General features: G+C 37.3%; 1 non-coding gene across 1 annotated transcript in view; it reads left to right on the forward strand.

The window, feature by feature from the left end:
• LOC103106051 (uncharacterized) overlaps positions 1-20,979 on the forward strand; it is a 58,306-nt gene extending 37,327 nt beyond the window's left edge. Inside the window, exons 2-3 of the transcript XR_008917813.1 lie at positions 15,753-15,995; positions 20,511-20,979. This is a non-coding gene — a transcript (uncharacterized LOC103106051). The remainder of the gene's footprint in view (positions 1-15,752; positions 15,996-20,510) is intronic.
• Positions 20,980-25,415: the final 4,436 nt, after the last annotated feature.

Raw genomic sequence — 25,415 nt, forward strand, 5'->3', positions numbered from 1 at the left:
TTAAAAACAAAAGGTAAAAAAAATCAAGATTTTATCCTCACCTACCTATTCCCCACTTTGTCAGGTTAATACCTATGATATAAATATGTGTACAATTTATCTTATATGAGAAATGTGACTGTAGTTTATCATGGGAAGTTTGATAGATGAGTAGAAAAATAAATACAACAAAATAAATAAAATATTCATCTGGGAGCCTTATAAACATATAATAAGTGGAATATGAAATTGTAAAATTTAAAAATTGTTTGCAATAAAATGAAGAATGCTAATTTTATTTTAGTAGTAACTTTAAGCTCAAATGGCCTGGTTTATAAAAAAGGATAATGTTTTCTTAACAATGGACATTTTGTTTGTTTTGCTTGTTGCTGTTAGCTGAACCATAACTAGGAATCTCTATTCCAGGAGAAAAACCCAGATGAGGGGCAGGAGGACACATATCCTCTGTAGTATCTGTCCTATATTCTTAAGGAAGTTGGGCAGGGTAGAGACGAAGTAGATGTACCCTGTAAGAAGTATGACTATCAAGTATAGGTATTATCTCTCTCCTCCCTGATCTCCATCAGTCAGCAATCCTACTCCCTCTTCCTATCCCAGAGCTCACATTCCCCCCCTCCTACAGGGCATTGAACTATGAGGCACAAGGATTTTAATCTGCATACCACAAGCATTGTCCTCAGCCATTTTGCTCCAGTTGCAATTCTTAATATGGGTAGACTATACAGTGGTTTGTAATGAAGTGCTAATTAAAAGAGCATATGTAATTTACTACCTGTGTGACACTGACAAATCATGTAACTCAATGAATCTTAGCATTCTTACGTGTAAAATAAGGAGGTTAGGCAAAATGCTATTTAAGGTTCCAACTCTAAATCTATGACGCTGCTTAGACGGAAATGTAATAGCAATGGTGAGGGTATTCTACACATCCTAGGATTATACATTTAGAGCAGAAAAAGACTTCAGATATCATATTTTTCTAAAAAAAAGATTTTATTTTACCAATTACATGTAATAACAATTTTTCACATAAATTTTCTGAAGTTATAAGATCCAAATTATCTCTCTCCCTCCCTTCCTCTCCCTTCCCAGAGATGGTAAGCAATTTGATCTGGGTTATACATATATTATCATGCAAAACCTATATCTATATTATTTATTGTTGTAAGAGAATATTCATATAATACCCAAACACAAATGAACTAAAGTAATAAATAGCATGCTTTGATCTGCATTATGACTTCAACAGTTCTTTCTCTGTAGGTATCTCTCTCATCATTTTTATCTTCTAAGTCATTTGTCAAATATGTAGCTTTTCTCCTTAAGTCTTCCAGATCTAATTCTTCCCAATTGGTTACTTTGTTTTAAAAAATTGTCTGACCTTTGGGACTGCATTCTTTGCAAAAACCCTTTTGATGTGTGCAATTGTGTTTTCTTCCAGTGGATCCATCCCTAATAAAGTTTTAGCTGCCTCGGTTATCCTTTCCAGGAAAATGACAGGAGCTTCAGGCATCTTCTGCTTTATAGCCTCAAATTTTGACCATGTATTGGGTCTTTTAGTATATCTCCCCATTACCTCTAGGACTGCATCTCTTGCTTCTACTAACATATCATAAACCCCCTCATCTGCCATATCTAGCTTTAAGTCCTCTGGCCAAGATTGTAATAAAGTATCTCTTCTTGTCTCCTGTATAAATTTGGTTCTCTCTCTCTTTGTCAAGACCTCTTTCATTAATAGGGCAAAATCATTGAAATCAGAATCGTATAAATCAATTGCCCTATGCATTTCTTTAATTACTTTATTTGGTTTGTCATTGAAATTTGGGGTCCTCCCTTTGATGGATTCAAGGTCCTCTGGGGAAAATCTCTTATGTATCTTAACCTTATGTACCTCATTTTGTTTAACCATTGGCATATCTCTTAGTGGGCATTAATTTACTATTCCTGCTACTTCTTCCTGTTCCAGCCCATTTAGGTTTTTCCCTTTATTATTTAATTTGTTGTCATGTACACAGACTTGATTCATATTCATGTTGTTTATAAATTGCTCCAGTGTATCCATTTGATGTTCCATTTGTATAATCATCAGCTTTAAGTCAGAATCCCTTCTAAACCAGGTTACTAGACCTCTAAGATGCTTTACACAAAGACACACAGAGGCACGAGACTTGTATACAATACACCCACAGATCACAGCAAGGGGTACATATGCTATAATATCACACAGTTTTAGGTCCATCAGTGACTTCATACAATCCATGTCAAAAACATAATGGCATTAGGTAGGGAAGGACACAAATACAAAATAGGGAATATACATAATATAGTGAAAAAACATCATTATCATATTACTAAACATGTCTGCTGATATGTCAGCTTCCATTGTTAAATTATTATACATAACAATATTATCACACTGTAATTTACACATACAACAAAGAAACAAACAATAAATAAATTTCAAATTTTAAAAAGCTTTTTTCCAAGATGGCTGCTAGGGGTCTATGGGGCAGACTCACTAACCCCTTTGAGCAAGCCAAGCCCTTAGAATTCTATGTGGCTTACCCCCTAAGTTCCTAGCCATGTAAATATAGAGTAGAATGTTGGCATAACCCTTCTCTCTATATACTTAAAAAATACTTATACAATAAACTGTTAAATTTATTTGTGGTTGAGACTGAAATATATTAATTATGTGGTTGCCAGGGATTTGATTTCTAAATCCCAAAATGAATTACTAAAGTAAATGGAATTTATGGTAGTTTATTTACAATAGAGGGAGAATATTAAGGAAAGAGAGAGAGAGAGAGGAAACTCTGGCTTCCTCTGAGCCAGGTAGAAATACTAAGGCCCTAATCAGAGAAAAGAGTCTCAAGACGATGGGCCTTTCCTGGAGGCTTTACACCAAAAAAACCTCCAGAAAGGTGGGGTCACTAAGTCAGCCTTTCACTCACCAACAGTGACCATCTAAATGGAAAGAAATCTGAGTGTCTGTCTTCTGGTCACTCCTCAAGTGTCTATCTTCCAGTCTCTCCTCCAAGTCAGAGAGCTCCTCGATCTCCTCAAATCCAGTATCGAATAAAATGTATCAAGAGACTGATTCTCCAGTCCCACTCTGAGTCAGAGATCCTCCATCTAACTCAAATCTCGAATCAAATATCTCCTTCTGGCCTCTGGTCATCTTTTAAAGATCTTTTTCTCTTGTGTCACCCCCCCTAAATTTCACATCTATCAACCTCAGCTCTTCTCCAGAACTGTGCACTCTTTAGTTCACACCTTCTTTGGTTAGATTATATCTTTTGGGTTAATTAACACCTTTTTTGGTTAGTTCACCTTTTATAGTTACTTAACACCTTTTTTTGTTAGTTCACCTTTTGTAGTTAACACTTTTTTGTAGTTAAAATGGGTAGATCTACTTAAAATACTGAGTTATCACCTTTTGGGGATTAAAATCTAAAAATAGATTGTGGATTACAATTCAATTTTCCCAAAAAAGGAAGAGCTAAATACCTTCATTGTTACAATCAGGAGATAGCTAAAATCCAATCTTCACAAAACAGGCAAATAAACCTAGCCTCTTCAACCTAACTTTGATCTCATTAACCTAGCTGGCTTTGCCAAAACTGTCATGATGGGATTTGGGGTAAGGAAAGAATAAGAGGGAACATATAGATAAATTCAAATTTATTGGTTTGGAAGGGTAGGAAAGAACAAGGATATAGGAGTAAACTATACTTATCTTAAAAGCTAATATTTATAAACTATCTAAACTATCTTATTAAGCTAAGTATTAACTTTCCAATATCCAAGTCTCACACCAGGAATCCAATCAAATGGGCCAGGATCTTCAGTTGGTTGATATCCAAGCAGGTCCACAGATCTTCTTACTGATGCTGCCAGTAGCCAGATCCAAAAACCTCTTTCCTCTCTTGGTCTCAGGAGAAAATCTCTTCCAAGTCTTATATTCATTTGCTTCCAGGAGAGAAGTCAGTTGGGCATAGAATCTTTCTTCACAGCATAGAGGCAGCAAAAGTTCAGACCTCTGAAAACCCTTCATTACCGATTACAAACTAAATACTCCTAGGGGACTGAAAATCAAACCTAACAACAGGACAGAGCCAAGGAACCTCCTGCTGGACTCAACTTAAAAGGTACACTCCCCCAAAGCCTGAAATCAAGAACACAGGGATTTAAGGGGAAGGAAGAAGGAAGGTCCCAGGATCCCTCCCCCACCTAGAGCACTGAGCCTCTATCCATCGATAACTGGAACCTCTGGACTGGCAATGGCACTGGTCTGGAGGGAGTACCTTATGGGCAAAGCTGTGCCAAGCTCAGAGCATCAAACACAGGTGGTTGAGAGGCAGTTGGAGAAGAAGCGCAGCATGGGCAGCCTAGTTGCAGCAGAGGAGACACTCCATATTGCACCCCCTTCCCGAAGTTTTGGCCTCAGGACACATCCAGCTCTGCAACTCAGCTGAGCTTAATTCCAACAAAGCATTCAAAGGCCCAGAAAGCTCAAGTTCCAACACCCCTCCCCCACAGATTGGACTGAGAGATTTTCTGACTAAGCCCCAAGGGTGAAGGCTGACAGAAAAGCCCGAAACCAGAGATACCACACAAAATGAGAGGAGCAAAACCACAGGCAACTGCAGGAAATAAAGAAGGGGTAAATATGAGCAAACAACAGAAAAAGAAAAAAGAAATTACAATCAATAGCTTCTATCCAGGCAATGAACAAAGAGCAAATGGAACAGAGAAGGTTGAAGGAATAGCAAGAAAAAACACCGAAACTCCAGCAAATTGGATATAGGCCTTGGAAGAACTCAAAATACAATTCAAAACACAATTAAGAGAGGCTGAAGACAACTGGGAAAAGAACTTAAAAAGCAAGATAAGTCATCTGGAAACAGAAAACAGTGTCTTGGGAGCCAAAATTAATCAGCTTGAAAATGAGGCAAAGGAGATGAAAGATCAGAAGGAGAAGGATGACCAAAAAGCCAGGGACGAAATCCAGTCTTTAAAAATCAGAATACCAGAATTAGAAGCAAGCGACTTCACAAGGTGGTAGGGCATTATAAAACAAAATCAAAAGAATGAAAAAACTGGGGAAAATATGAAGTACCTCATTCAGAAAACGTAAGATTTAGAAAATTGTTCCAGGAGAGACAAGTTAAGAATCATTGGTCTACCAGAAGACCAAGACAAAAGAAAAAGCCTGGGCATCATACTACAGAAAATTATCCAAGAAAACTGCTCCAATATTCTAGAAAAAGAGGGAAAAGTAGAGATTGAAAGAATCCACAGATCACCTCCTGTACTTCATCCCCAACTGACAACACCCAGGAATATTATAGCCAAATTCAAGAACTATTAGACCAACAAGCTGCTAAGAAGAAGTCATTCAGACACCATGGAATTACAGTGAGAATAACACAGGATCTGGCTGAATCTACCCTGAAGAACCAAAAGGCATGGGATATGATATTCTGGAAAGCAAGGGAACTAGGTCTACAACCAAGAATCAACTACCTAGAAAAACTGACTTATTCTTACAGGGGAAAGTATGGTCATTTAACAAAATAGAAGAATTCCAAACATTTGTAAAGAAAAAACTAGACCTGAATAGAAAATTTGATGCCCAAGCACAGAACTCAAGAGAATCATCAAAAGGTAATTAAGAAAGAGGGCAAAACAAAACAAAACAAAACAAACAAACAAAAAATTTCAACTTTTTTTAGAGACCTAATAAGTTAAAATGATATGTATCCCTATAAGAAAAGAGGTCATTGGTAACTCTTAAAAATTGTTGTTATCACCTGGGTAGTTAGAAGAATTATACTTAGAGGGAACAGTGACAAATTGTATAGGATGAAATGCCAACATATAAATATCTATATAGATATATATATCCATAAATAATAGAGCTAAAAAAGAGGATAATACTAAAAGAAATGGGAAAAGAAACAAAATGAGGTATATTTATATGTCACAAAATAGCACATGGCAGGAGAGGGGGAGAACATCAATACACTGAAAGGGTAAAGAGGTTGGAGATTGGAAATACTCAATTCTTATGTGCATTGAAATTGACTCAAAGAGGGAAGAACAATTAAATACATTGGGGCAAAGAATTGATTTGCACCCTATAGGAAAGTAGAAGGATAACAAACAGACTGGTGGGGAGGGAAGCAGTAAAAGGGAGGGAGAGGGTGAGGGGGTAGTTTTAAAAGATTGTAAAGAAAATAAGGGGGGAATAAGAAGGGAGAGGGTAGAAAGGGAAGTAAAATAAGGGTGGGAATTAGGGGGACTGATTGAAAACAAAACATTGGTATAGAAGGAAATAGTGAAAGAAGAAAAGTCAGAACTAGGAGTGGAAATCAAAATGCTGGGAAATATACTGCTGGTAATCATAACTCTGAATGTGAATGGGATGAACTTACCCATAAAACACAAGCGAATAGCAGAGTGGATTAGAAACCAAAACCCTACCATATGCTGTCTACAAGAAACACACACGAGGAAGGTAGACACACATAGGGTAAAAGTAAGAGGATAGAGCCAAATCTATTGGGCATCAACTGATAAAAAGAAGGCATGGATTTGCAATCCATGATATCTGACAAAGCCAAGATAAAAATAGATCTAGTCAAAAGAGATAGGGAAGGTAATTACATCCTGATAAAAGGCAATATAGACAATGAGGAAATATCAGTACTCAACATGTATGCACCAAATGGCGTAGTATCCAAATTTCTAAAGGAGAAACTAGTGGAGCTTAAGGACAAAATTGATAGAAAAACTATACTAGTGGGAGACCTGAACCTTCCTCTATCAGAACTAGAGAAATCAAACCAAAAAATAAATAAGAAAGAGGTAAGAGAAATGAATGAAATCTTAGAAAAATTAGTGTTAGTAGATATGTAGAGAAAAATAAATAGGGACAAAAAGGAATATAACTTCTTTTCAACAGCACATGATATATTCACAAAGACTGACCATGTGCTAGGGCACAAAAACATTGAAAACAAATGTAAAAGAGCAGAAATAATAAATGCAACCTTCTCAGATCACAATGCAATGAAAATAATAATTAGTAAGGGTATATGGAGAGGCAAATCAAAAACTAATTGGAAATTAAACAATACGATTCTCCAAAATCAGTTAGTTAAAGAACAAATCACAGAAAGAATTAATAATTTCATAGCAGAAAATGACAATGATGAGGCATCCTTTCAAAATCTATGGGATGTAGGCAAAGCAGTACTCAGGGGGAAATTTATATTCTTGAGTTCATATATTAACAAATTAAGAAGGGCAGAGGTCAATGAATTGGGCATGCAAATTAAAAAACTAGAAAGTAAACAAATTAAATTTGTTTTTAAAGATGAAGACTAAATTAGAGATCCTAAAAATCAAAGGAGAAATTAATAAAATTGAAAGTCAAAGAATTATTGATTTTTTAATAAGACTACAAGCTGGTACTTTGAAAAAACAAATAAAATAGACAAAGTACTGGTCAATCTAATTAAAAAAAGGAAAGAAGAAATTGACAGTATCCAAGATGAAAAGGGAGACCTCACCTCTAATGAAGAGGAAATTAAGGGAATCATTACAAACTATTATGTCCAATTATATGGCAATAAATATGGCAATCTAGGTAATATGGATGAATATTTACAAAAATATAAATTACCTAGAGTAACAGAGGAAGAAATAGACTACTTAAACAACCCCATATCAGAAAAGAAATTGAACAAGCCATCAAAGAACTCCCTAAGAAAAAAATACTCAGGTCCAGATGGATTCACAAATGAATTCTATCAAACATTCAAAGAACAACTAATTGCAACATTATACAAACTATTTGACAGAATAAGCAAAGAAGGAGTTCTATCAAATTCCTTTTATGACACAAATATAGTATTGATTCCAAAGTCAGGCAGGTCCAAAACAGAAAAAGAAAACTACAGACCCATATCCTTAATGAATATAGATGCAAAAATCTTAAATAGGATACTAGCAAAAAGATTCCATTAAGTGATCACGAGGGTTATTCACTATTACCAGGTAGGATTCATACCAGGAATGCAAGGATGGTTCAATATTAGGAAAACCATCCATATAATTGACCATATTAACAAGCAAACTGACAAAAATCACATGATAATCTCAATAGATCCAAATTACACTGCCGAATGGTTGGATCATTTCACAACTCCACCAACAATGCTTTAGTGTCCCAATTTTGCCATATCACTTTCCTTTTACTGTCACATTGGTCAATCTGGAAGGTGTGGGATGGTACCTCAGAGTTGTTTTATTTGCATTTTCTCTCATAAAGAGATTTCATATGATTATCAATAGCTTTGATTTCTTCATCAGAAAATTGTTTATATTCTTTGACCATTTGTCAATTGGGGAATATCTTGTATTCTTATAAATTATATATATCCATGGATTATAGATTAATTCTCTACATATTTGAGAAATGAGACCTTAATCAGAGAAACATGTCATAAAATTTCCCCCAGTTTGTGGTCCTTTTAATCTTGGCTATATTGGTTTGAATTGTACAAAAACTATTAAATGTAATATAGTAAAATTATTCATTTCATATATTGTAATGTTCTCTGTCTCTTGTTTAAATAGGGGTTTTGACCAAATAAGAGAGCAGCTTTAATAACTTAAGTTTTAATGAGAATATAGTAGAGTTGTAAATTAATATTATCCCTTTAAGAAAGAGAAAAGAAAACTTCTAGCAGCTTTCAACAATTAATAATTTAGTTTATTTAAAATAGCGATAGTAAAGAATATAGTAAAAATGAATATAGAAAAGGAGGGAAATATAGTAAAGAGGTAGAGAAAGAAATTTTCCCAATGTCTATATTAGTTATCCTATAATTGCCTATAACTACTATCTAAAACTGCCTATATCTACCTAACTGCCTATAACTACTGCTAATAACAAACACCCTACAAAGTTCCAACCCTATCCAGCCCAATCAAAACCAACCCAATCAGTATTTGATCAAACCCTAATTAGGTCTGTCAACCAAGACCAGCCACCTTTCAAAAAGTTCAAGGAAGGGGAAAAAAAAAACCCTAACCTAAAAAGCCCAAACCAAAAGGCAAAAACCCTATCAGTAAGCTCAGGCCCACCTTTATATTCCATCAAGTAAATGCCAACCCCCAACTAATCACCAATCCACACCACCAGCAACTAATCCCCAATGGACCAACTCACACCCAGCAGCTAACTTCCCCATAACTGCCAGCCCTAACTGTCTGCAACTCACAGACCGCAACTGGCAGCAACTGACCCTCCATCCCCACCTGTCAGTAACTGACAGCCTGTTCCACTAGCTTGCCCAGCAGGGGGCTCCCTGGTTCCTACTTCCTGTCACTGTGGGATGGTGGGATCCCTACACATCTCTATGGTAAGAGGACCTCCAGGTCCCTGTTAAATTAAAAAAGGAATAAAGAATTCCTTTTTACACTTGTTAGATCATAATTTCTTCCTTTCTCCATAGATTTGACAGGCAAATTATTTTGTTTCCCTTATTTACTTATGGTAATATCTTTTATGTCTAAATCATATATCCACTTTAACCTTATGTTGGTATAGGGTATGAGATATTGGTCTATACCTTATTTCGGTCACACTGTTTTCCAGTTTTCCCGGAAGTTTTTGTCAAATAATGAGTTCCTATCCTAAAAGCTGAGATCTTTGGTTTTATCAAACACTAGTTTGCTAATGTCATTTATCCCTAATCTATTCCATTGGTACATCAATCTATTTTTTAGCCAGTGTCAGATTGTTTAGATGATTACTACTTTATAGTACAGTTTGTGATCTAGGGTACTGCCAGAACACCTTTCTTTACATTACTCCCTCTCCCCCTTATTTCCCTTGACATTTTTGATTTTTTTCTTCCAGATGAATTTTGTTTTTATTTTTTATAGTTCTATAAAATAATTTTTTGGCAGTTTGATTGGTATAATACTGAATAAGTAAATACATTTAGGTAGAATTCTCAATTTTATTATGTTAGCTTGGGCTATCCATGAGCAATTGCTTTTCCAATTGTTTAGATCTGACTTTGTGTGAAAAGTGTTTTATAATTGTGTTCATAATTCCTATATTTGTCTTGGCAAGTAGATTTTGTAGTGTCTAGAGTTATTTTAAGTGAAATTTCTCTTTCTATTTCTTGCTGCAGGACTTTGAAACATAGAGAAATGCTGATGAATTTTATGTGTTTGTTTTGTATCCTGAAACTTTGCTAAAGTAATTAATTTTTTCAACTAGGTTTTTAGTTGATTCTCTAGGATTCTCTAAGTATACCATCATATCATCTGCAAAAATTTAGTTTGGTTTCCCCTTTGCCTACTTTAACTCTTTCAATTTCTTTTTCTTCTCTTAATTCAACAGCTAGCATTTCTAGGACAATGTTAAATAATAGTGATTATAATGGGCAGTCTTGCTTCACTCCTGATCTTATTGGAAATGCTTCTAATTTATTTCTACTGCAAATGATATTTGCTGATGGCTTTAGATAGATAGATAGATTTATTCCTGTCTTTTCTTGTGTTTTTATTGGAATGAGTATTGCATTTTGTTGAAGACTTTTCTTCTATCTATTGAGATAATCCATATGATTTCTTCTGATGCTTTACTCTTCTCCCTTATTGGTTCTGTCATTCTAGTATTTGTTTTGAGGTATTATTTTAAGGTGGGTTGGAGAAGATTATTAAAGTTGCTCCAGCTTTCCATGCTTCTACTCTGCCATCTTGGCTCCCTATTTGTAATTAATTTCTTCAAAAATCATCTAATCCAGGCTCTTCATTGAGCAGATGATGACATCTCACCTCTTCCAAGACATCACTCTGGGCAATTTTTGCATTTGTCTTTATGTAAATCTTCTAAAGTAGATCCATCCAATACATTGGAAGTTTTTCTTTAATATTTTTAATTTCTTAGAATTATCAATGTTTATACCCAGGCACTGGGTCTACATATTATTGAATCTAGAAATAATACTCTACATTTAAAGGAGTCTTATCTCTGATAATTATAAACATAGCTCTTCCTGGATTGTTATTTTAGTGAAATTGTACTTAGTCTTAAATAGAGACAGAGTATATTTAAAGAAGCTAGAGATATAATTTCCATATATATCAAAGGTATATAAAATCCACATGTGCAGATGAAGTCCTACATGTAAAAGAAACAGAAGCTCCAATTTGTAAAGAAAACTGCTTTTAGGGAATAGGATCCCATATTTATAAGAACCTGAAATATGCTCACTCATACAAAAAGGTGTTTCTTTGTGTAAAAATAATGATCATTCTTAGTAATAATTATATATGTAAGCATTCATATATTAGTATTATATGTATATGTGTGTGTATGCCTTTATAAAGGTATAGAGAAATTATAAGGTAGATAAAATCTTAATGGTTTCTCTTAGTAGGTCTACAAGATAATTCCTTATATAAGTATCAGCCCTTCTGGCATGATTTGTACTGGCTGCCCTGCAAAGGGGTCTAACTTTCTAAAGACCCTGGAATTTGTATTTCTTTCATACTTTGGACCAGAGGAAGATCCTAGTTGGAACTGTCTAGTGGAGTTTTCCAATAGAGTGGCAGTTTTTAAATTGCTCAAGAGACGGACATGACAGAAGATAATTGGGCAGGGAGTTGAAGAATAAGAACAGTGGCAGGCACAATGGTCTCAGCAGCAGCAGAAAGAAGATGCTTTACAGGAGATTGATCCTAAACCTTATAGCTTCTAGAACCTTTTCCTTTCCTTTCCTCAATATAGGAGCATCTAGCCTGAAGAAAATGAATTGTGGCTACTTAGATAAACCATTGAAAAATAGTTAATTTACTATTTTGTTTTCCCCTTCTGTTTTATTACCATATGCAACTAGCAGCATGGTTCATTACTGTGTTTTTGTTACTTCAAATGTTCCTGGTTATTTACTAGATTAAGTTAATTTTAATTGCATCCCAAATTTGTATTTTGCCATAGTGTATGATAAGGAGATGAGGGGTTGGTGTATAAAGGACTTGTGTTTAATTGATTATGTCAAATGCAACTAGTAGCAGATGCACTGGAGGGGTTTGAAGTAGTTTATGGATTTTATTTTCAATCTGTATTTTTCAGTTTTTAAATTTTGCATTAAGAGAATACTACATAGAATGCAGACATTTGACCTTTATTTAAACTAAATGAGTTTATCTTATTGTCTCTAAGCAAGCAGATCTCCTTAAAGCAAGTACTTTTGGATTTTTCCTCATCTTCAGAAATGAGAGAGGGGTGGAGGAATAGAGACCTCAAGAGGAGTTCACATCCTGAGCCAAAACCAATGTTTGAAAACAATTATGGTTAGTTCTTTCGACTGCTATTGAAGGAAAGGGATAAAAAGTTCCTGGAATAGAAGATTAGATTGATGACATGATCCCTACATTTCTGAGATTTATTCTACTTGGCCTAAGGACAGAGAGATCTGAAGCTTGAGATCAATGACTAAAAATTGCAAAGGACTTTTTTTAGATTTGTTTTGAGGAAATGCTTTCTAATAATTAGGCTGTCCCAAAATGGAATGGGGTGTGTGGGGAGGCAGTGGGTTCTTCTTCCTAAAAAAATATGAAGCAAGAGTTAGATTACCACTTGTCAAATATGTCTGTGTGATCTTGACCAAGTTATTTAACTTCTCTCGTTTTCATTTTCTTTGACTGATAAATAAATAAAAGGTAAGATAAAGGGTTTGGATTAGATTACTGTCCCTACCAGCGCTAATTATAAGATCTTACCCTACGATCTTTTTTGCCCTCTGTGATTGCATATAGTCTAATATAATTAGAACTGAAAGACCATGAGCAATGATCTATCTATCTGTCCATCTATCTATCTATCTGTCTATCTATCTATCTATCTATCTATCTATCTATCTATCTATCTATCTATTCGTTCATTTATTTATTTATTTATGTATTATTGTAGTCTGGGCAATCACTCCAGTGACTGAAAAAAATTTTTTTTGTGTGTGGGGGTATTATCCCCTGCCTACCAGGATTATTTCAAATTTTCTCCTGTCTCCCTCTTCTAAGTAAACCAATAAATGAATCAATGAACAAGCATTTAGTAACAGTTTCTAATGTTACAGACATCTGTAATAGCTGCTGACAAAGAGAAAAGTGAAACAATCCCTGTCTTCAAGGACCTTAGATTCTATAAAGGCAAAAGATGGACATGTATAAACAAGAATATATATATCTATATAATATATATATATGTGTATTTGTATATATGTATGTATATATATATGGATGATATTAGAAATTAAGTCTTGTTATATTAATTTAGAGATAAGTAGAGAACTGGCTTAAGAATTGGAATTTGAAGCAGAGCTGAGACAGTGTCAGTTTCAAATGATGATAGTGTGTGTGGGAGGGGTAATGTTTTTTGTGTGTCAGTTGGTCTCTGGGTGTGGCAGTTGGCTCTCTCTGAGTGGTGGGAGGAAGTGACTTCTTTTCACTCCTCACTGTCTGGTGTAAAAGGAAAGAAGGGAAAAACCTGAAGGAGCTAAGTGATTTTCCTTTTCCAACTTGGTAAACAGTAGTGACTGTCTATTGCTGTTGTATAAATTGTTTTATCTTTGAGAAGACCAAAGAAAGACCTGGTCTTTGGTTTGGACTCTTGAGTCTGCTAAGGCTCAGAGTCCTAACTTGGTTCTTGCTGATGTCAACTAGAAAAAAACGCAGAACTATTAAATAGTCAAAATCACTCTTTAATCAAGGGAAAAGGGGTTAGCGCTGCTACTACGACAACAGAGCTGATTTCCAAGACTGCACCGGAGTCAAGACGCCCTGGTCACCAGCCCCTGGGAGTGCCACCAACTCAGGATGGACTCCGAGGAACAAAAGAACTTGGGGAACCTATATACCACTCTAGGTGACCTGGGGGCTTTAGGATTAGAGGGACAGTTGATTGACCTTACAATGGTGAGAAAGGAAAATGAAGAGTTCCAGACAGGAATAATAGTGAGGGGCTGGGGCCCCACAATGGACACAAAAGGGAAAGACTCAGCCTAGGGCTGGGTCACCTTGGTCATGGACCTTAGCCTAGGGGGAGAAACCATTGGGACAAAAGGGATGTTCAATATTGGATGGGATTAGCTGTTCCCACCCAAACTACCAGGAAGTTCACTGTCTGGTGAAGAGGGACCTTCCCTCAGGGGGAAACCTCTCCTGAGACAAGGTCAAAACCTGGGGTTTCTATACTCAAACTAAATAAACTGGGGATCTCTAGATTTCCATGTTGACACTGAGGCTCTGCCAGCTAGCCTTTCTTATTTTTATAACTTGGAGACAAAGTTAAGAGTTATATACTTCGTATAAAGATAAAAGTGTTTAGCTCACTGCAGAATTGTGAAAATTGGGTTAGTCAGATCAGGAAGGATTAGTGTATGTAGCCTGTGGAAACAGGAAAAGTGGTTCCTTATGGAACCAGGGATTTTATTTGGATGGAGTTAGAAATCCTTTTTTTATTCCTTATATTTTCAATAAATAGTTCCTTTTTATATAACAAGAGTCTCCTTAACATCCTTGGACCTGGCCCCAAAGTGAAGTTCATTTATGAGCTTCACTTCACTGATATAAACTGAAGAAACTTTGTAAGCTCAACAAGCAGAGTATCAAATCAGTTTATAATCAATAATCAATTCATTGCTTATTTTTACAATATATACACATATATGATATACATATATAGTATATGCATTGTCAACATGGAAATATAGAGATCCCCAGTTTATTTAGTTTGAGTGTAGAAACCCCAGGTTTTGGCCTTGTCACAGGAGAGGTTTCCCCCTGAGGGAAGGTCCCTCTTCACCAGACAATGGACATCCTGGTAGTTTGGGTGGGAACAGCTAATCCCATCCAATATTAAGCATCCCTTTTGTCCCAATGGTTTCTCCTCCTAGGCTAAGGTTCATGACCAAGGTGACCCAGCCCTGGGCTGAGTCTTTCGCTTTTGTGTCCATTGTAGGGCATCAGCCCCTCACTATTATTCCTGTCTGGAACTCCTCATTTTCCTTTCTCACCATTGTAAAGTCAATCAACTGTCCCTCTAATCCTAAATCCCCCTAGGCCATCTAGAGTGGTATATAGGTTCCCCAAGTTCTTTTGTTCCTTGGAGTCCATCCTGAGTTGGTGGCACTCCCAGGGGCTAGTGACCAGGGCATCTTGACTCTGTGCAGTCATGGGAAGCAGCTCTGTTGTCGCATTAGTAGCGCTAACCCCTTTTCCCTTGATTAAAGAGTGATTTTTGAATATTTAATAGTTCTGCGTTTTTTTCTCGTTGACAGCATATACAATATATATAGTATATACATGTAATTTCCCAAACCAGCATAACTGACACACATTCACAACATATATCCAGCACACACACACAATTAACTTGAATATATAGGTGTATATAAATTATCCTGGTTCATATTCGCTTTCTAGCACACACATCAATTATCCTGGTTTGAAAATTCTTTTAATATATATATATATGTACATATATATTATGCTTGCTTGTAAATGTTCAAGTCTTTTTCTTTTACAGAATGTATATATTTATATTAAAAATCTTTTAATTTTTATACATAAAAGCTGACTGTATATATTTATATATAATTTATATATATATATATATCCATGCACAAACGCACATATATATGTCAATTTTGCTGGTTTAGGAAATTCTTTCCAGATATTCTTTCATAAGAGTGGATTCCTAGCACGACAGTCTGCGCAACACAGCCAGCAAGTTACAAGACCACATAAGCCACCCATCTTTGCTCCTGGAGGGATAGAAAGAGCGTGAGCGTCAGGGCTTCACTTGTCCCTGTGCGTAAGACGAAGAGACGTAACGCATGCGCAAAGCTACTGGGGCTAGGGGCAAGAAGGTTTCTCGGCTGCTCTTGGACAACTTGCCGCAGGTACGTTCTTTTGCTTTTGACTCGATAGCGGTGACCCCACGTGGAAGGCGCTACTGGGGCGCGGGCATCGGGGCTCTCTTGATTTCGCAGCCCGTTCTAGATCGGTGCCATCCTGGCGCCCGAGCTCCGGAAGCCCCGCTCAAATGTGTGCGTGTGGGGGTGGGGAGAAGAGGATAGTGCTCTCTCTCTTCCCCTCCCTCTGTTTAAAGGGGCCGCGCCCTCACCCGGCCTGCAGCGGACGGAACTCCCAGCTGTGTCCGAGCCTGCAGTCCCGGCGGGGGCGGTCCTTGGGAATGACCTTGACACATATGTCCTCAGTTCTCTTGCTCTTCGCAGACCTTTCCTTAGTGAGTTCTGAGTACTTCTTAAATGCCTGTTGTGTGCCGACCACAGTCTCAAGAATCTCTAGTGCAGTCTCCGTGTGAGGAAGGCCCGCCTCATCTTTCCCATTCTCAGTTGCCTCATCTGTGAAATGGACAGATGTAGGTCGGTCATAGCCATCACACAGGGCTGTTGGGATGCTTTGGATAGCTTTGGGGTTAAGCCATCCTCAGACGCGTGGTTGCAGCCACTTTCTTTAACTTAAAAAAATTAATTTTTCTTTAACATTTTTTTAATGTCGAGCCCCCAGTTCCCTCTCTTTTTCTGGCCCCACCTCCACCCATTGAGAAGGCAAACAGTAGAGTACCTCTTATACACCTGAAGTCCTTGGTGCAGTGCTTTCTTAGCAGTGGCCTACAGAGTAAAGACTGTTCTCCATCACAAACTATCCATAGGGACTGAGCAACAGGTGCCTGAGGGCCAGGATGCAATACAAAGAGGACTGGATTTGGGGTGTCCCACCCCAGACCTCTGTGTGCTGCATCTCTGCCCTGATATCTTCCCAGTAGAACTTGAGCTCCTCCAGGAGAGGGACTGTTTCATTCTTACTGTTTTATCCTCATAAAAGCAATAGATTTTAAAGTGGGGCAGTTAGGTGTCACAGTGTACAGAGCACTAGCTCTGGAGTCAGGAAGATCTGAGTTCAAATTTGATCTCTGACACTTACTGGTTGGGTGACCTGGTTCAGTGTTCTGTCCAGGGCCAGAGGGATAGTAATCACTAGTCATGTCAAATCAGCAATCGTTTTTTAAGTATGTACCACTTGCTCATCATCAGAGGCAAAAGTTGACATCTGAGCCTAGGCAAATTATCCAACCCCTTACCCTCAATATTCACATTGGGTTGAATGTGGATGGCCAAACTGAACTCCTCCTACATGGTTGCTTTTCTCCAACCTTTAAAGTGCCATTTATTCATTCATAGAACATACATTTACTTCTTTGTGTGTGCAGTTGCATAATTAGGAAACCTAGATAAAATAAGTTCCTTGCTCTATGTTAATGTAACTTAAGTATTGCTATTATTACTTATTACAAAGGTATATAAAATTATTTCTGACCTCAAGAAGCTTATAATATACAGAACCCAGCCTTTAGTCACCTTGTTCACTGGATTAGAACTGTTTTGGAGATCAAATGTGATAATCCTCATATAGATTCTCCTGTATAGACCTGGACACATGAAAACTTAGTGGAAATGTTTGCTAATGCTGCTGTGCTTTTAATTATGTGAGTATTTTGGCTTAAAATTTGAAGTCATTGATGAAACGTAATAAGTATATTATACAGTGTGCCATGGAAATGGAATTGGAAAGGACAATAGGCCATCCAGGACATCCTGCACCTGACTGAGAATCTGCTTTTCCACAAAACACAGACCTCTAGTAAAGAAGAAACCATTACTTCCAGAGAAATAAAGTACATACATTTTAGAACAGCTCTAATTGTTAAGTTTTTAATTGTCAATTCTAATTGTCAAATTGTTGAATTTGCCTTATTGCAGTTTCTGTGATTGCTTCTAGACCCGCATTCTGGCGAATAGAACAAGTCTTAATTCATCTTCCAGGTGACAGTCTTTCAGATACTTGAGGAAAGGTATCATGGCTCCTCTACATCATCTTCAGACTAACCATCCATCCCCTTTCTTCAGCTCAGCCCCAAGTGACATTATCCCAAGACTGTTATGTTATTCCAGTTTATCAATATTCTTCTCAAAATGTTACACTAAAATTCAATACACACATATGATAACTTGACATGCACATGTTTTACACATATACACATATATGTGCATGTGACATCCCATATGCTATATATATTATATTTACACATATATATGTTATCCATTTATCTGCCGATTGATAGTTCTGAACCCTTAAATAGTTAAGGAGGGAGAAAGTAAATGTTCTCCCCTCAAGTTCCAGGATGACCTTATAAATAAAAGATGGGCAAAAATGTTCTTATAGCAGTCTGAAAAAGATCTAGATGTTTTTGTGGACTACAGCTCAGTATAAGCCCTTGAATACAGGTTTTGGATAATCTTGGTTAAGAGAGGCATAACTTACTGGAATAAGAATGTGAAAGTATAGCTTTATTCTGCCCTGGTCAGACCCCTTCTGGAATATTGTGTTCAAATTTGGGCACCGTAGTTTAGAAATGACAGTGATAAGTGGGAGAATATCCAGAGGGGCAACCTGATTGGGGAAGGACTTCCAATATAAGGACTTGTTGAAGGAGGAAAATTTGTTTGAAAAATTTTATTTATTTAATTTAGAATATTTTTCCATGGTTACCCTCCCTCCAACTCCCTCCCCACCCCCGTAGCCAACGAGCAATTCCACTGGGTTTTATATGTGTCATTAATCAAGACCTATTTCCATATTATTAATATTTTCACTAGGGTGATCATTTAGAGTCTATATCCCCAATAATATCCCCATCGACCCATGTGATCAAGCAGTTGTTTTTCTTCTGTGTTTCTGCTCTCACTTTTCTTTCTCTGGATGTGGATAGTGTTCTTTCTCTTAAGTCCCTCAGAAATGTCTTGGATCTTTGCATTGCTGCCAGTATAGAAGTCCATTACATTCGATTGTGCCATAATGTATCAGTATCTGTGTATAATGTTCTGGTTCAGCTCCTTTCATTCTGCATCAATTCCTGGAGGTTGTTCCAATTCACATGGAATTCCTCCACTTTATTATTCCTTTCAACACAATAGTATTCCATCACCAACACATACCACAATTTGTTCAGCTATATGCCAATCAAAGGGCATACTCTCATTTTCCAATTTTTTGCCACCACAAAGAGCACGGCTATAAATATTTTCGTACAGGCCTTTTTCCAAAGAGGAAAATTTAGATATGATGTAAAGAAGGAGCATACCCAAATTAGAACTTTTCCAAAGGGTCAGTTAGGTGACATGGTGGATAGAGTGCAGCCTAAAGTCAGGAAGACTCATCTTTGTGAGTTTAGATCTGGCCTCTGATGCTTACTAGTTGTGTGACCTTGGACAGGTCCCTTTTTCCTCTTTGCTTTCTCATCTTCTGGAGAAGAAAATGGCAAACCACCTTAGTTTCTTTACCTAGAAAATCCCAACTGGGGTCAGGAAGAGTCACACAAGACTGAGATGATTCAACAACAACAAAGTGGAGTGGGCTGATTGGAAGGTAGTGGATTCTCTATTGCCAAAGTTCTTCATTTTGTGGTAAAATAACTAGCTGATAAGTATAATAGCAATGAGAAAATTTTTACATGTCTTAGAACATATTATAAAGGGTACCTAAATGTTCCAGATATAACATCAAGCTCTTTAATTTTGTATGTTTATTCTCTCTGTGAAAAGTGGTTTTACAGGGAAACTGAACAGAAACTCAAACTTTCATAAGCTTTTGTTTTGTCATTAAGTTGCAATTGACCCTCAGTTTTTCTCTCCCAGTTATCCCAAATATCCTAACTAGCTCCCCAAGAAAAATAAATCTAAAAACTATTCAACAGAGCAAAATACTAAAAGGATCTAATGATCCAAAGGTGTGTGTTTCAGTCTGAGTGTGTGTGTATGTCTGGGTAAGTTGGGGTGTTGAGAATAGAAGGAAAATATTGTCTTCCTATTATCATGTGATATCTTTTTTCTGTTATTATCTTTAAAGTACTTTATTTTCTTTTCATTCTGGGGAGGTTGGATATTGCCCTTTTCCCTCTTCAGTGTCATTATTTCTAATGTCATTATGATAAAAACTTTTCAATGAAGAATGTGAATAGCCTATGAGTTTGTTTCTTTTTTTCTGACCCTTACCTTCCATCTTAGAATCAATACTGTGTATTGGTTTTAAGGCAGAAGAGCAGTAAGGGTTAGGCAGGGGTTAAGTGACTTGCTTAGGGTCACACAGTTAGGAAGTGTCTGAGGCTACATTTGAACCTAGGACCTCCAGTCTCTAGGCCTGCCTCTCAATCCACTGAGCTACCCAGCTGCTCCTTATGAGTTTTATTATAATGGAACTGGGTGTTTGATAATAGCTGTAGCTATGTATACTACTTTGTCTAAGCTTTGAGCAATAAAAAGTATTAAATAAAACAGAAGAAAGTAGTGGGTCTCTCAGAGGGGAAGTAATTTTTTTTTTCTTCTTCCCCCTAGGTTTGGCTAAAACATGGCATCTCTATTTGTAAAGAAAATGATGGTTATGATCACCAGTCCTCTTCTCCATGTGAGCAGATATTCAGCTAAACCTTCCTCAGTCTCTGCGTTTCTGTTTTCATCGCAACAAAATACACTTCCCTTAGATGCTGGTCCTGTGAAGTTTAGCACAATAACTCATCCATTTCTTTCCCGTTATCTGCTAAGACCCTTTCAGCCTATTCTTGGGTTCAAAACAAAAGCTGTTCTAAAGAAGCGCTGTAAGGACTGTTATTTTGTAAAAAGGCGTGGAAGATGGTTTGTATATTGTGCCACAAATCCAAGACACAAGCAACGACAGTTGAAGTCTGATTACTGAAATGAAGTGCAAAATACCATCTATCATTTAGAAATTGGCAGAAACAAAAACCAAAACAACTGGAGCCAGTCAAATGTTGGCAATAATACCATTAAATAACAATATCATGAAGATGGATGATAAAAGAGTTTTTATTTCTTTAACTGTCATTTAAGAAATGAATTTTTAAAATCTCATGTACAATTTGTTTTTCTCTGCTTCTACTCTACCATAGCCTTCTTTTTAGCCTACCTATCCTGATAGGAGTAATTAACCTGGTGCCTGTGAACTTTTTTCTTTCAAAAATATTTTTGTAATTGTATTTCAATTAGTTTTCTTTGTAATCGTATGTATTTTACGCATTTAAAAACATTACCCTGAGAAGAGTTTCATAGGTATCATCAAATTGCCTGGGGAATCCCTGACACATAAAAAGTTTAGAAACTGTATTAGAGTGAGTTGGGAGATGAATGAATGAAAAAAGCATTTATTAAGCGCTTTACAAAGCACTATGTTAATTTCTAGGAATACAAATCGGAAAGTGGACATAGTTTCTTATAAAGAAAGAACTTAACATGCTAAGAAAAGCAAATATAAGAGGAAGTTTCATGGTATTAGGGTGAAATTCATTTAAATGTTTATTATTTACTATAATAGTCTTTTCATTATAGGTCTAATACAAGTAACAATATAAGTCTACAAGGGTGGAATTCAGGAAATCTGGGTTTTAGCAAAAGCTTTTCCTTTCAGGAGCCATTACACAAGTTGTATTCTGTGGTTCTGATAGAAGTGACATGTGATTGGTAAATCACTATTAGGAATTTTTGAAGGAGAGGGTACCATCTCATTGGAAATGGGCAAATGGTCCTATTTTTCAAAAAGAAGCGGAAGAAGTTTACAGATTTCATTGGCTAATGAGCTTGACTTTAATTGCTTGCAAAAGTTTTAGAAAGTGTTATTCAAGGGATGGCTACTGAACATCCAGGAGAACATGTTCTCAACCTGACTTCATCAAGACCTGGGAAATCAAAAGAATGCCATACCTATAGATTACTAAAGTTTGGGAGAGTATTTGACAAAGTTTTATGTGCTTTTCTTGTAGAAGGAAGGAAAGATGTGGGTTAGATAATATCAGTTAGCTCTAGTTATAGCTATGCCTTCTACCCTACTTTCACCACAAGTCCCATAATTTCTCTGGGCCTTGGATTCCTCATCTGTAAAATGAGGCAGTTGGACCTGATTTTCTTGGTGGTTCCTTGTAGTTTCCACATGCTATACCATTTCCACTTCATAAAATCTTTGAATATGAGATGAGCCATGTCTTCAAATGGCGAACTCAACAATTTTATAAATGCTTTGTGTTTTTGATGTTCAAGGCACTGTGCTAAGTATTGGGGATAAAAGGCTACAAATGTAATAGAAGCTTCCCTCAAAGGGCTTTACGTTCTCTTAGGGGAATACCATGTGTATACAAATAAATGTATTAGAAAATTCAAGAGCCCCAAGCCAGTAGTATGAGGAAAACTTTCATGTAGGTGGTAGCACATAGGTTGTGCCTTGAAGGAAGATAAAGGTTTTGAGAGATGGAGATGAGGAGGCAAAATATTCCAGGCATATGAGATAACTTAATACGTGTTGGCAGGACATGGATCTTCAGTTCAAGAAAAAAAAATCCAATTTGGTTGGCATAAAGAGTTCATGAAGAGAAAAAAGTGTGCAAAGGGAGGTGCGAACCACATTATAAAGATCATGAGCAGGTGTGTAGGTAATGGCAAGCTGTTTTTGAGGGGGACAAAGAGGGAATAGGTAAGGAAAAAATTGAGAGAAATCATCATGGGAGCAAGATCCTGGAGGAAACAACAAAGTATGAAGACAAGGTGGGCACAATCAAGAGGGACTGACCTGGGTAAAGAAAGCCTATTTTTTTTCTCTGAGACTAAAGGATGGGTGAACATTGAGTTTCGACAGAAGTAGAGGAGGCCATCTGTTGGTGAGGGTAGGGTGTTTGAGGAAGGAAGGTTTGTAGTAACTTTTGAGAGTATTGGGATAGAGACAAGGAAATTTGCTTTTTTTCATTCAGCACTGAAGACTACATAGAAAATTATAGTAGACTTGTATTGGTGCTGTGACTTCATACAGTATGTTATCCTGATGGTGGCAGTGACTCCAGCCATTGAAGGAACTACTGCTTTACAAAGTAGTAAATAAACACACAAAAATGTATCTTGAAAGATAGTTTAGACCAAAATCAACCTAAACAGGCTCACGGAGAGTTCAGATACATTTATGAATGGTAGGTCTCACATAATGCCATGAAGAGAAGCTAAGTGGGTTTGTGGGTTCCAAGACCAACCCAAAGTGAAATTGTGAAGCAGATTGTAGGCTTTCCTACTTCAGTTAGAAGTATAGAAAGATTTCCAGCCTAGGAATCAGAAAACTTTGACTCCCAGTTGTGTGTGTGTCATTTATCAGCTGTGTGGCTTTAGAAGTGAATGAGTGAGAACTGAACCTAGTCACTTATCTGAGCCTTTGTTTCCTCATCTGTAAAAAGATATCAAGTAAACATACAAAGACATAAATGAAATGGTCTCTGTCCTCAAGGATCCTACAGTTAAATGAAGGTGACAGTCTATATTAGTAAGTACAGAATAAGTACACGGTAATTTGAGGGGATGGCAGCAACTATAAAGGCCTCAGGTAAAAAATCTCCCAATTGATTTTAAGAGACAGTTCAAGAGGTAGTCTGTGCAAAGTGGAATTTTGTGTGAGGAATAGCAAAGGAGACTGATTAAAGGTAGATTTTATGAAGGAGAGTATTGACTATTGTAGGAAAGGTAGGTTGGAGTCAATAGTAAAGGACTTATGTTTAAATTCTCTGGAGACTAGCTTAATTTTATTATTATTATATAGCAAAAAATGGCCAGAGAAAGAGAAGTATGAGCCATGTGGGGCTGGCTTGCTCTTTCTGCTGCCAGACCATATGCCTTCTCTAGTTCCTGGTTCCAAAGGAAGCATATCCTCTGGCGATTTGTGTTCTTCATGATGTCCTTTTCCCAAATCTCTCTGATTGGTGGACTCAAACCTCAATGTGGACAAGAGGTGGGTGTCTTTTGGCTCCAGAAGTAACCACAAGGAGTTTAGAATGTCTACACAGCTCATGTACAGTGTCTGCTAGCATGGTAGAATAACAAGGTCACACCTGTGCTTTAGGAATATCAATAGAAATATCAGCTGTGTGAAAGACGTATTGGAGAACTGAGAGACTTAAGACCAGTTAGGAGGCTCTTGTATTATTAAGTAGTTCAGGTGAGAGGTATGGAGGGTCTAAATAAGGGTGGTTGTGAAGATGCAAGAGATATGGAGCCAACAAAACATGGAAACTGATCAGATGTGGGGGATGAAGGAGGAGTAGAGGATGACTCCAAAACTGAACCAACAACTGGAAGGGCCATGGTCCCTGCACAGAAACCAAAGTTAAGGAAAGGGCCTCAGGGGAAGATAACGAGGGCTATCTGGAGATAAAGAAATGGGAATATCCAATAAGTAGCTTATGATTAAGAGGCTGAAATATGGGAGAAAGAAAATTTGATCTGTAGATCACTCATAATCTTATCCTCAAGGGACTGACATGAGGAAAGCACTTTGTGAATGTTAAATTGTTGACTCTCCTTGAACCTAAACCCTTAGGTTTTCCTTCGACTGCCCAAAGTTGTGGTCCTTCCTTCCAGCCTTCCCTTTGTCATGATCATAAGTGATCTAGACACTGATGGTACTTTAAGGCTGGTTAAAGATGGTCAAAAGGGAGCTTGCAGTGAAGGGGAGGGAGGTGCCAAATGGTAGGAGCCTTGATGGTCTGGCTCCTACATTCTCTCTTCCACTCACCCCTCCTGAGTAATGCTGTTAAAGGGTGGTACTCAGGAAATTGGGTTTCCCCTGCTATGTGAGAGTGATGGAAGATGAAAGAAGGTCTCCCCTATCAAGGTCCCCCCCCAGCTTTCCTTGCACGAGGAGGTCACGGAGACAAGCCTCCCCAGGTCTTTGACTCAGCAGGGGAGGGGTCTTGATTAGCACTCTGTTATGGCTTATCTATAGCCTCAGCCAATTACCTTCCTTTAGTTCTTAGAAATATATCTGACTGCATGCAAGAAGCTATAATGGGCAATGTCTATAAGGAAAGTTGGGGAGTTAGAATGAGGAAATCGGGTCCCTGATCTATGACCCTTAAAGGTCCATCACTGGCAGCTATCAATCCAACCAGAGTTTCTCCTCCCCTTTCCCACTAATTCTCTTTTATTTTTAATACTATCAGGGCTAAGGAAAAGTCTGAGCAGGTGTGAAGGGTTGAGAGCCAGGCTCTCAGGCAGAGTCCACAACCCTCTTGGGTCTGAAGAGTCTTGACACTCTTTTGAGTTGTTTCTTGAGATGCTATGCCATTGAAATAACTTTGTAATCTCAGCGCTAAACACGGGAATCCTTTATAGACTCTTGGCAAAATCCCCAGCAAGGAAATGCTTCTTGCCTCTTCCAGATCTCCGTTCAAAAGCCCAGAAAGTCCCTTCTCTCCCAGC

Source organism: Monodelphis domestica, chromosome 3 (genome assembly GCF_027887165.1).
Source record: "Monodelphis domestica isolate mMonDom1 chromosome 3, mMonDom1.pri, whole genome shotgun sequence".
NCBI lineage: Eukaryota > Metazoa > Chordata > Mammalia > Didelphimorphia > Didelphidae > Monodelphis > Monodelphis domestica.